Genomic DNA, 13756 nt, shown 5'->3' on the forward strand with positions numbered 1-13756 from the left:
TTGCTTTGTTTTTTCTATGCAAGGCTGGCACTCACCCATTGAAGCTACAATTCTACTTCCAGCTTTTTGATGGTTGGTTGGAGATGAGAGTCTTAGATTTGTCTGTCCTGTCTGGCTTTAAATCTCAATATTCAGATCTCAGCCTCCTGAGGATCTAGGATTACAGGCATGAGACACCAACATCTGACTTGTGAAGACATTTTTTTTTTAATTGTTGTTGGTTGAGGGGCTTGAACTCTGAGGCCTGAGCATTGTCCCTGAGCTCTTCAGCTCAAGGCTAACACTCTACCACTTGAGCAACAGTGCCACTTCCTGCTTTTTCTGTGTACGTGGTACTGAAGAATCGAACCCAGGGCTTCATGCATGCTTGGCAAGCATTCTACCACTAGGCCACATTCCTAGCCCACTCTCCCACTTTTAAGCCACAGTGCCACTTCCAGTTTTCTGGTGGTTTATTGGAGATAAGAGTCTCATGGACTTTGCTGCTTGGGCTGGCTTTGAACCGTGATCCCCAGATCTTAGACTCCTGAGTAGCTAGTATTATTGGCATGAGCCACCAGCACCTGGCTTGTGAAGACATTTTATTTTATTGTTTTTTGGGGGGGTCCGGTCGTGGGGCCTGAACTCTGGGCCTGGGCGCTGTCCCTCAACTCTTCAGCTCAAGGCTAGCGCTCTACCACTTGAGCCACAGCACCACTTCCGGCTTTTTTCTTTTTACTTATGTGGTGCTGAGCAATCGAACCCAGGGTCTCAGGCATGCAAGGCAAGCACTCTACCACTGAGCCACCTTCCCAGCCCCTGTGAAGACATTTTAAAAGAGGACTAGGATGGCCAGTTGATGTGGAGAGTGAGCAGGGAAGTATGCCTGTGAGGAGGTAGCTTTCAAATTAAAGCCTGAATGATTAGAAAATAATAACAGGCAACTTTGGCTCCATTCCTTCAGGAGTTCTTCAAGTTTGGGTAAATTTGGGGTCTGTTTATTCAAGGAATTAACTTTTGCTCTCATAAATAAGTAACTTAATAGAAGACTATGCCTGATTAAGAAAGTAAATATAGATTTGTTACCCTATCCCAAGGTTACAAATCCTCAATTTCTCATTTTGTGTTTGTGTGTGTGTGTATGTTTGTGCCAGTACTGGTGCTTGAACTTGAGGCTTGAGCACTGTCCCTGAACTTTTCTGTTCAAGGCTGGATAGTGCCCTAACAATTGAACCACTACTCCTTGCTTATTGATGTTTAATTGGAGATAAGAGTCTCATAGATTTGATTTGATTTGATTGATTTATTTTGGTCAGTTGTGGGGCCTGAACTCTGGGCCTGGGCACTGTCCCTCAGCTCTTCAGCTCAAGGCTAGCGCTCTACCACTTGAGCCACAGTGCCATTTCCAGCTTTTTCTGCTTATGTGGTGCTAAGGAATAAAACCCAGGGCCTCATGCATGCAAGGCAAGCACTCTACCACTGAGCCACCTTCCCAGCTCGAGTCTCATAGATTTTGTTGCTGAAGCTGACTTTGAACTGTGATCCTCAGATCTCAGCTACTTGAGTATCTAGCTAGGATTTCAGGCCTGACCCACTGGTACCCAACCTGAATTTCAAGTCAAGATCAAGAACCAACCCTGGGGCTGGGAAGGTGGCTCAGTGGTAGAGCACTTGCCTTGCATGCCTGAGGCCCTGGGTTCGATTCCTCAGCACCACATAAGCAAAAAGAAAAAAGCCGGAAGTGGCGCTGTGGCTCAAGTGGTAGAGCGCTAGCCTTGAGCTGAAGAGCTGAGGGACAGCGCCCAGGCCCAGAGTTCAGGCCCCACGACCGGACCCAAAAAACAACAACAACAAAAAAGAACCAACCCTGTTTCCTTATGAGTAGTGTCCAACACTGCTTCATGTATACTGTCCACTATAAAACCCATTCCAATAGGTGTGGGGCACTAAATTAGGAGTAATTTAAATCCTTAGCCACTTCAGTATACTTAAAAAATAAATAATAATTCCTGAAATGTCTTTAGCAAGCATAAAGTAGACTTTCCCCAGCAAGTGTCTGATACCTTGCTGAGTACTGAGTCCAGGGAAACCAGTACCTGGGTCCATGGACTGGGTGAGTTGCACAGCATAATCTCTTAAGTGTTGATCAGAACTACAAACTGGGACCCTGGAGCAGCAGAATGCCAGAACACTAGCCTCCCTAGGAGCAAAAAGACCTTCTTTCTGGGCTGTGAAAGTGAGGATTTTTCTGTAATTTGGAGGGGGCCAGGAGAAACTAGTGTCAAGGGCAGAGTCAACCCATTAAGTGCGAAATTACAAAACATGTACAAAAAGAACACAACATTCTCACTCCAACGAACAACATTTTATCTGCAGTTCTCCTCCCAGGAAAGGGAGTAGTTGGTTTATCCTAATGTGGGGCTAGAATCCCACAATGGCATTCTTTGTAGCTTGTGTCCCTTGACTGCCTTTGTTTTCCCCAAAGTGATTATTTAATTTTAAGTTTAGGGGTGCAGTTCAGTGGCCTAGCATTTGCCTGGGACACAAAAGGCAGAAAGGCCTTGCGTTCTTTCTCCAGCATTAAAACAAAGAATTATTTTATTTCCAGATGACTTTATGATGCCCACATAGATGAATTCAATCAATTTATATTTGTAAATAAGCATATATAACTTAAATACCCCAACTGTGTAATTTTTAAAATTTTGCACATAAGATTTTTTTTTTTAATTGCCCTGGGTTCAATTCCTCTGTACTACATAAACAGAAAAAGCCAGAAGTAGCACTGTGGTTCAAGAGGTAGAGTGCTAGCCTTGAGCAAAAGAAGCTCAGGGACAATGCTCAGATCCTGAGTTCAAGCCCCAGACTGGCAGAAAAAAAAAATTTTCCTTTTGAAAATAGTATTATTAGGGCATACTAGATTCACAGTAAACTATAAAAATGTGAAGGATACAATTGGATAGTCCTGACATACATACACATCCATGATATTCTACCTACAATAAATATAATTGAGCATCCACCAGAAATTGAGGCAGATGTGGGAGCTAGTGATGTTCTCCCTGGTTTGTATTTTTGGGGGGTTTTTTTGTGTGTTTTTTTTTTGTTTTTTTCTGAGATGGAGTCTTATTGCAGAGGCCAGGCTAGCCTCAAACTTGGTGTCCACCCACCTGAGGCTGAACGCTAGGATTGCACGAGTGTGTAAGCCACCGCACCCAGGCCATCCTGAATTTTGACCTCTATCAACTCACAAACACACACACACACACACACACACACATTCTGAGTAATGAAACAAGTTGAGTCATTTACAACAAAAAATGCTCTACAGAAGTGAGTAGCTACAAACTCCTTCCCACCCGCTGAGGAGGTGATGAGTAGCTCATTAACCTAAATCAGGTCATCACATTGTCACTTCTCTTTGTTCATTGTATTGTGGGGGACACTCAGCTTCAATGCAAAGGGCTAAGCTCATGTGCCTGGCAGGCTGTTGGCTGTCCTGTATGGTGGCAGCTGGCAGATTTCTACCCTTGTTTCCCTCACAGGCCTGCCCTCCTCAGTTCATCCTCAGCCCATCCTCTATCAGCTAACTCTTCCTTGTCTCTAGCCTAATCTTCCCTGCTGGGTGCTCCCGATCCCACTCCCCAGTATTCGAAACATAATTCCTGCTCTTTTCTTCAGCAATATTTACTGACCATTCACAAGGTGTCAGGCACTATGCTAAGGCCGAGGAATATGACAGAAATCACATTAGAAATGATCCCTGCTTTCTTGTGCTTAACTGTGAGTTTTTCTTTGTGGGGAGAGAAAAAACTAGAACCTATTCCACCTCCCAAATGTAATTTGTGGGTTACTTTCCTTCTGCCCAAAATATGTGTAAGAGAAACTTCTAATCTTTTCGCAGTGTGTTGCTGCTCTCCTCTTTCTTTCCCTAATGTGCTTGGCCATCTCCACATACTTTATACCCAGTGGTTCCACATCCCTCTTGTCTCTTTTGTACTGGAGCTCAGAGACTAGAGCTTTTCTCAGTCTTCCTTCTGATAAAGGTTACTTGAGCCTCTGCCTCCACTTTGTCACCTTCTTTCGTCCTTGGATTTTCATAGCATAAATCTTGTCTTTAATCTCCAGCTCCAGTCCCTGCCCTGCGTCTTCTCAAGGAACTTCTTCCCTGACCTCTGTCTGTAGAAAAAGGTCTTTCCTTGTCTCAGTGGCTCACTCTCACATTTTCCATTTCTACCTCTAAAAGCAGACAACCTTGAGATGTCTAAACACTGGTTACTACACTACTATACTCATCTACATACTCAGAATAATCATAGAGATAAGCATACCACACTGACCTTTACTTCCAACTTTCTCTGGAACTTCTCATTCCTGTGCATTTTACTTTTCCTTAGAACACAGACAAATGAGGTGCATTAACTTTCCCAGCATTCCTCCCCAACTTCCTGTCTTTACTTATCATAGCCCTCAATTTCCCCAGGAAGAGAAGGAGCGATTCTTTCCTTAGAATTGTACTGGAAAGGACTGGGAAGGTGGCTCAGTGGTAGAGTGCTTGCCTTGCATGCATGAGGCCCTGGGTTTTATTCCTTAGCACCACATAAGCAGAAAAAGCTGGAAATGGCACTGTGGCTCAAGTGGTAGAGTGCTAGCCTTGAGCTGAAGAGTTGAGGGACAGCGCCCAGGACCAGAGTTCAGGCCCCACAACCAGACCCCCCCCCCAAAAAAAAAAAAGAAAGAAAGAAAGAAAGAAAACTAAGAAGCAATGTGCAGGGCATTGGGTGGAGATGGAGAAAGAGGAAGGTGCCAAAGCCTCAGAGAAGATAGCTTGAAGAGGGGAATGGAGATAGAAACTTAATACTCAATGATTTGCTGATTCTGCATCCTGAATATGTCTAGCTCAATATGATCTGAGCTCCATTGATTACGATTGATTCATTTAGTAAATTTATTAAGAAAACTCAGTAAAAGCAGTAATGATCTTTTTAAATTAACATACATTAGTTGTATAAGGAGGGATTTCATTTCCATACATTCAATGTATCCCTTTCAACCTCACCCTCTCTAACACTCTTCCCACTCTCCTTCCTAAAATGATTTCAACAGATTCGATTGTTCTATTTTCCTACGTACAAATAAACCTTACTCATACTCATTCACCCTCTTCATGGCCAGGAGTCCCTTGTTTATGAGTTTCAATACATCAGCAAGAGCAGAGCATTAAAACAAGCTTAGGACTCTTCAGAGTGAGAATCCTATACCACTGCACAGGTCTCCGCCCTTGAAGCTAGTCCTATCACCAAACAAAGTTGATCCTCATTATTTGATTTTATATTTGTCAATTCACTTACTAGTTTTTTTTTTTGGGGGGGGGGGGGGTAAGTTGTGGGGCTTGAATTCAAGGCCCTGGTGCTGTCCTTGAGCTCTTTTGCTCAAAACTAGTGGTCTAACACATTGAGTAACAGCTCCACTTCCAGGCTTTCGGTGGTTAAATAGAGTTAAGAGTCTCACAAGGAGGCCAGCACCAGTGGCTCATGCCTGTAATCCTAGCTACTAAGGAGGCTGAGATCTAAGGATCAAGGTTCAAAGCTAGCCCAGGCAGGAAAGTCTGTTAGACTCATCTCCAATAAACCACTAGAAAACCAGAAGTGGCACTGTGGCTGAAGTGGTAGAGTGCTCAACTTGAGCTGAAGAGCTGAGGAACAGTGCCCAGGCCCAGAGTTCAAGCCCTATGACCAAAAAAAAAAAAGAGTCTCTCAGGGACTTTTCTGCCAGAACTGGCTTTGAATTACAATCCTCAGATCTTAGCCTCCTAAGTAACTAGGATTATAGGTATGAGCCACCAGTACCCAGCTCACTAAATTTATATAATCCTCAGATTAACACCCCATGGTGGTTTTATGGTCATCCAAAAAATATGCAACCAGCAGCAAAAAGAAAAATGCCACTGGGCAATTGTGTTAATAAACAAGGTCAGGTAAGGCAACACTAAGGTCTTCTTGTCTCAGATCTACCACTGGAAACAAGTATCTTTTTATTTTTCATAATCTATTCAGTGCTACATTTTTTTCATTCTTTCTTTGTGGGGAGAGTGATTTTGTTATTTAAAATGTTTCCCAGAAACTGGGTGTAGAAGTACACCCAGTAATTCTGTACTCAAGAGACCGAGTTCAAGGCCAGTCTAGCAGGAAGGGAGGAGGGGAATGAAACAGATTTTCTCAACAGAAGAAGATGGGCCTTGTGCCTTATATCAGCCATCCCAAGGATGGCAAAAAGTGCAAAACAGTAGGACCATTGTTCAGGTGTGGGCCTGAGCAAAAAGTAAGATCCTAGCTCCAAATGACTAGTACTGAAAAGGGATGGAGATATGGCTCAGTGGTAGAGTGTTCCACACATACACTCACTCATACACACACACAATCCAGATGACTAAATAAAATGAAATGGCCCCCAACAGTTGTGCTGAAGTACTATTTAATGTTCCAAAATTCAAGAAGACTATGATGTGTCTTATGGAAAAAATGCATGCCATGTCTTCTTCGGGCTTCCATGAGGTTACTGGCCATAAAGTCAGTGTTGGTCAACAGTAAAATAAGTTCTCTTTAAAGAGAAGCATGAGCCAAGTGACCATGGCTCACATCTATAATCCTAGCTACTCAGGAGTCTGAGATCTGAGAATCCCAGTTCAAAGCCAGCCCGGACAGGAACCAGAAAACTGGAAGTGGGCCGGGCGCTGGTGGCTCATGCCTGTAATCCTAGCTACTCAGGAGGCTGAGATCTGAGGATCGCGGTTCAAAGCCAACCCAGGCAGGAGAGACCATGAGACTCCTATCTCCAATAAACCACCAGAAAACCAGAAGTGGCGCTGTAACTCAAGTGGTAGAGCACTCACCTTGAGCTGAAGAGCTGAGGGACAGCACCCAGGCCCAGAGTTCAAGCCCCACAACCGACAAAAAAAAACAAACAAACCAGAAAACTGGAAGTGGCAAGATGGCTCAAGTGGTAGAGTACTCACCTTGAGCTGAAGAGCTCAGGGACAGCACCCAGGCCAAGTTCAAGCTCTATGACTGATATAAACAAACAAACAAACAAACAAAAGCATGTATAAAATAACTTATGTATTGATCAGAAGAAAATATTATGAGCAGGAGTTTATAAGACAATAATTCTGAATTTTCTTCAATAGAAAAAGTTGCTAATTTTGTGTTTGTGGCAAGTTTATAGAAAAAAAAAATTTCAGTAAATAGTTAACTCTGACCAGGTTGAGACTGTGGCTCATCCCTGTAATCCTAGCTACTCAGGAGGCTGAGATCTGAGGATTATAGTTCAAAGCCAGCCTGGGCCAGAAAGTCCCTGAGACCTTATCTCAAGAAAACCATGGGCTGGGAAGGTGGCTCAAAACCAGAAGTGGAGCTGTGTTCCAAGGTGGTAGGGTGCTAGATTTGAGCAGTGTGACAAGTGTCCATGCCCTGAGTTCAAACCCCACAACCAGCAAAAAAAAAAAGAAACAAAGAAACAAAGAAAGAAAAAAAACAAAGAGAAAGAAACAAAGAAAGAAAGAAGTCAACTGTGTATATCTACTTTTACCTTTGTAGATCAGACTGGGCATAGAGAACTAGAGAAAGAGAAGAGAATATCATCCAGTTTTGTTTTGTTTTTTGTTGGTTGTGGGGTTTGAACTCTGGGCCTGGGCACTGTCCCTCAGCTCTTCAGCTCAAGGCAAGTGCTCTACCACTTGAGCTACAGTGCCACTTCGAGTTTTCTGAGTGGTTAATTGGAGATAGAGTCTCAATGACTTTCCAGCCTGGGCTGGTTTGAACCGTGATCCTCAGATCTCAGCCTCCTGAGTAGCTAGGATTGCAGCATTAGCCACCTGCTCTTGGCTTGTTTTTGTTTTTTTATCTCCTCCATATCTAGTGCATCACTAAATTAGGTCCTAACTGCCTCAGGCCAGAATTGCTGTAACCACCTCCTAGCGTTCCTCTCTTCTAATCTTTTCTCTGATCTTTGCAGGAATCCACTGCCAGATGGATATTCCTAAAACACCACTTTCATGCCATTTCATGTCATTTCACTCAGGAAAGGTACATTTCCCTGTGGCCTATTATGGCTTATATAACGAGGCCTCAACCTTACAGCTTCCTACTTCCAATTCTTCTCACTTCTCACTTGATCTGTGCCTGAGCCATGCTAGTTCCTGTCTCTGTGTTTTAGATTTACCTGTTGGTCTCCAGAACTGGGCACATCTCTGCTATCACACAAATCCTATCCACTACTTATTTTTTACCATTTCAGTGAAGTACTTCTAATTTCTCTCCCTCCCTCCTTTTCCTTCCTCCCTCCCTCCCTCTCTCCCTCTTTTTTTTCCTTCCTTCCATCCTTTATTTCCTTTCTTTCTTTCTTTCTTTTTCTTTTCTTTTCTTTTTTTTTTGATCTGTCCTAGGGCTTGAACTGTGGTCTTGGGCACTGTTCCTGAGCTTCTTTTGCTCAAGGTTAGTACTCTACCACTTGAAACACAGCACCACTTCCAGCTTTTTCTGAGTAGTTTATTGGAGGTAAGAGTTTCATGAACTTTCCTGCCTGGGTTGGCTTCAAACCATGATCCTCAGATCTTAGCTTCCCGAGTAACCAGGATTATAGCATGAGCCACTGGTACCTGGCTCTAATTTTTACTTTACTTTTCTTTTTTTCTTTTTTGGGAGGGGGGGGAGAGGGAGGGGCTTGAACTCTGGGCCTGGGCACTGTCCCTGCTCTCTTCAGCTCAAGGTGAGTGCTCCACCACTTGAGCCACAGCACCACTTCTGGTTTTCTGGTGGTTAATTGGAGATAAGAGTCTCAGGGACCTTCCTTCCCAGGCTGGCTCTGAACTGGGATCCTCAGATCTCAGCCTCCTGAGTAGCTAGGATTATAGGCGTGAGTCACCAGCGCCCAGCTTATGTATGTTATGTTTATATCTAATTAGTCTGTGTATATTTATTGATACATTAAAGCATTTTCTACTTTAATTACTATTCTAATTACTTTACAAGTGTTACCTCATTTAATTTGCATAATAACCTTACAAAATAGGTAGTACTATTACTCTCCTTTCAAGTAAGACACTATTTATTTATTTATTGGTAATGTGGAGATCAAATCCAGGGTATAGCATACGCTAGGCAAGCACTTTACCACCAAGCTACATCCCCAGCCCTCAGTGAGAAAACTGAACAGCAGAGGAGGTAAGCTATTGTACCTAAGGTCACACAGGAAGCAGCAGGATTTACATCTGACTCTACAATCTTACTTGTTTTTATTCTTGTTGTCGGTCGTGGGGCTTGAACTCTGGGCCTGAGCGCTGTCCCTCAGCTCTTTAGCTCAAGTCTAGTGCTCTACCACTTTTCTTTTCTTTTTCCCTGGACATGGAGCTTGAACTCGACCTGGGCACTGTCCCTCAGCTCTTCAGCTATAAGTGAGCGCTGTACCATTTGAGCCATAGTACCACTTCCAGTTTTCTGGTGGTTATTGGAGGTAAGAGTCTCATGGCCTTTCCTGCCCTGGCTGGCTTTGAACCACAATCCTCAGATCTCAGCCTCCTGAGTAGTTAGGATTTCAGGTGTGAGTCACCAGTGCCTAGCTCCTGCTACAATCTTACTCTTACCCATGTACAGTTCTGCTTTTTGACTGCTCAAATGGAATGATTATGAGTTCTTTGAAGAAAAGACTATATGTTCCATTTGAGATATTTATATCATGCTGAAGAAAGTCTTACTAACTTTCTGGAGCTCATTTTCTTTTTTTTTTTTTTTTGGGTCCAGTCGTGGGGCCTGAACTCTGGGCCTGGGTGCTGTCCCTCAGCTCTTCAGCTCAAGGCTAGCACTCTACCACTTGAGCCACAGCGCCACTTCTGGCTTTTTTCTTATGTGGTGCTGAGGAATTGAACCCAGGGCCTCGAGCATGCAAGGCAAGTGCTCTACCACTGAGCCACTTTCCCAGCCCTCTGGAGCTCATTTTCATGAGACACTAGCACTTTTAGGTCTATGTATGACCTTGGGACTCAGACATAGGGCAGTGTGGACTGGGAGTATAGGTAAGTGGTAGTGTGTATGCTTAGCATTTGTGAAGTGTGAGGCCCTGAGTTCATCATCAGCACCTAAAAAATGAGAGAAAAAGGGAAACAGAGGAGTAGAAAAAAAAAGTTTGCTGGGTACTAAGGGCTCATGCCCATAATCCTAACTACTCAGGAGGCTGAGATCTGAGGACTGTGGTTCAATGCCAGCCCTAGCAGGAAAGTCTGTGAGACTCTTAGCTCCAATTAACCACCAGAAATCAAGAAGTGATACTGTGGCTCAAAGTGGTAGAATGCTAGCCTTAAGCCAAAGAGCTCAGGGGTAGTACCCAGGCCCTAAGTTCAAGTCCCACAACTAACAAAAGAAAATAAGAATCCTTTTGTGAACATGAAAAATAGATTTTAGATGAGACTATTTTTCTGAGTAGCTTTTGTTTACTCTCTAATTATTCAGATGTGACTCTATCATTTCGGTCAGAAGTCTCATGTGAATGATATATATAAAATGTGAAAGTACAGAACTAGCTGAGCTAGGATCCTCTGAACCCAGCCTCACGCCCAGCAGTGCTCTGGTGTGGTGGGAAGCTTCTATCTGTTCATAGATTTTTTTCCTTTAAGATTTAGAACAAAAATAAAAGTGATAATAAATCACATTAATGAAGTGGATATCGTATCAGACACCTTCTTCTTTGTGGTACTGCGGTTTGAACTCAAGGCCTTGTGCTTGTTGGACAAACATGCTACCACTTGAACCACATTTATAACCTTTCTGCTTTAGGTTTTATTTTTGTTTTTTGTTCAGAGTCTCTTATTTTTGCCCAGTCACTTTTTTTTTTTTTGGTCCAGTCGTGGGCCTGAACTCTGGGCTTGGGCGCTGTCCCTCAGCTCTTCAGCTCAAGGCTAGCGCTCTACCACTTGAGCCACAGCGCCACTTCTGGCTTTTTTCTTTTTGCTTATGTGGTGCTGAGGAATCAAACCCAGGGCCTCATGCATGCAAGGCAAGCGCTCTACCACTGAGCCACCTTCCCAGCCCCGCCCAGTCACTTTTTTTTTCTTTTCTTTTCTTTTTCCCTGGACATGGAGCTTGAACTCGACCTGGGCACTGTCCCTCGGCTCTTCAGCTATAAGTGAGTGCTGTACCATTTGAGCCATAGTACCACTTCCAGTTTTCTGGTGGTTTATTGGAGGTAAGAGTCTCATGGCCTTTCCTGCCCAGGCTGGCTTTGAACCGAGATCCTCAGATCTCAGCCTCCTGAGTAGTAAGGATTTCAGGTGTGAGCCACCAGTGCCTGGCTCCTAGTCACTTCCTTAAATGGGAAGGCTTTAGCAAGAGAGACTGCAGACTTGGTCTGGGAATGTGACTTAGTGGTAAAGTGCTTGTGTAGTATGCATGAAGCTCTAGGTTGCATTCCCAAGTACACATAAACAGAAAAGCTGGAAGTCATTCTGTGACCCAAGTGGTAGAGAGCACTAGCCTTGAACACAGAGAGTCTCAAGGACAGTGCCTAGACTCTGAGTTGAAGCCCCAGGACTGGCCAGAGAGAGAGAGAGACTGCAGACTTGTTTTTGGCCATCTGAATCCTAGAATATTACATACAGCCATTAGGCAGAGGCCCCTATTCCTATTATCTAGTTACTAGAATTCAGGAAGGAAACAAAAATTTTTTGAAAAAGAGGAGAGAGAGAGAGAGAGAGAATGAAAGAAAGTTAGGCACTGAGATAGACATGGTTCCCTTGAACTTATTTTCACTGCCACTCTTCTTTCCAATACCTCAGTTTTCTTCCATGGACAAGAAGACCCAAGCACTTGGCTGATTTTAGCCCCCTCCCTCTGGCTTTCTTCTAATAGCCTTAAGCGCACAGCAAGTCTGATGGCCACTAGAGGGCGAGATGGATCCAGCTCCTCCGTGGGGAAGACATTAAAAATAAGTTACACAGGAGTAAAAGGCAGTATTTCATTCATTCATTCTTACCCAGCCCTCCACCTTGCAATCTATATGACAGTGAATTAAACATAGTTTTAAGTCACTCAGGTCTGAGTTTGAATCTTGGCCCTATCACTTAATGTGTCGTCTCAACAAGTTACTGAAGCTTTCTGAGCTATAACCAGGCCTCTGAATATGGTTGCATTATTGCCATACAGTACTGAATGGCTAATACTTTACATTTACTCTGTGCCCAAACATAGTTCTAGTACTTTATAAATATGAATGTGAGACATCTTCAGAGCTCGATGAGGAAGTGCTATTATTATCTTTATTTTACAGATGAGGAAATCGAGGCACATAGAGACAGTTTGTAAGGAACATTATGGCCAACTTTTGTAACATGGCCATGAAGATAAAAAGAGATAATGTATTCTCACTGCATCATTGGACACTGATCATATTGTCAGTTCTTACTCTGGTAGTAGGTTTCCAGATAAATCTAGAAGCCTTCCAAGAAAGCTCATTTCGATAAGAAATCTTTTTGAGAGGTTGATGGTGAAGGGCACAGCTCTGTTATATTGTTTCTCTTGAGAATGCCGCTACGTCCCTAGTATCTATGACATTACTACCAAGGTAATCATTCTCGATCTTCCCACCTTACTTCAGGCAGTCTACCCACATGGCACACCCTCATTATATATACCCCTTTGCATTTAATGTAGAATTTGGTGCCCTGGAAATTAAGTAGCAGCTACTGGAGCTTTTCTTCCTCAGCAATATTCTCCTCGATCCCTCCTCAGTCTCCTTTCCTGAGGTCATGTCCTGGGCATCTAGGAATAACATAATTGCACATGAAGTGCTTTCTTTATCTCCTTCCCACAAAAAAAAAAATTAAAAGAGATAACACATATACAATACCTGACATAGGAAGGCACTGATTGAGTCTACTGATTAAGTTTAAAGCGGGACACTGGTGGTTAACACCAGTAATACTAGCTACTCAGGAGGCTGAGAGCTGAGAATCACAGTTCAAAGCCAGACTGGGCAGAAAAGTTCCCATGAGATGCTTATGTCCAATTAACCACTCAAAAGCCAGAAGTGGCACTATGGCTCAAGGGATAGAGCACTAGCCTTAAGCACAAAGAGGCTCAGGGACAGTGTCCAGGCCCTGAGTTCAAGCCCCATAGCAGACAAAAAAAGAAAAGATTAAGTTTGAACCAGGCGCCAGTAGCTCACATCTATAATCCTAGCAACTTGGAAGGTTGAAATGGGGAGGATCTTGGTTTGATATTATTCTAGACAGAAAAGTTCATGAGACCCCTCCCCCGCTTCTTACAGAAGAACTGGATATGGTGATGTGTGCCTTGTCTTGCTTTTCAAGAGCCTCGCAACCTGGAGGATTGTGATTCAACATCAGCAAAAAAGTCTGCAAGGCTCCATCTCCAAAATGACCAGTAAAGGACCAGGCTGGAGACATGGTTCAAGTAGAGAGTATCAGCAGAGCCCACAAGCAGAGCAAGTATGAGGCCCTGATTTCAAAATCCAATAACATCATTTTTTTAAAAAGCTGGGAATGTGGCTTAGTGGTAGAGTACTTGCCTAGCATGAATGAAGCCCTGGGTTCGATTCCTTAGGCCCACATAAGCAGAAAGAGCCAGAAGTAGCGCTGTGGCTCAAGTGGTAGAGTGCTAGCCTTGAGCAAAAGAAGCTCAAGGACAGTGCCCAGGCCCTGAGTTCAATTTTTTTTTTTTAAAAAGGTGGATAAATAAGCTAAAAAAGAAAAAGAAAGAAGGAAGGAAAG

Source organism: Dipodomys spectabilis, unplaced genomic scaffold (genome assembly GCF_019054845.1).
Source record: "Dipodomys spectabilis isolate Male_0828 unplaced genomic scaffold, ASM1905484v1 ptg000069l, whole genome shotgun sequence".
Taxonomy (NCBI): Eukaryota; Metazoa; Chordata; class Mammalia; order Rodentia; family Heteromyidae; genus Dipodomys; species Dipodomys spectabilis.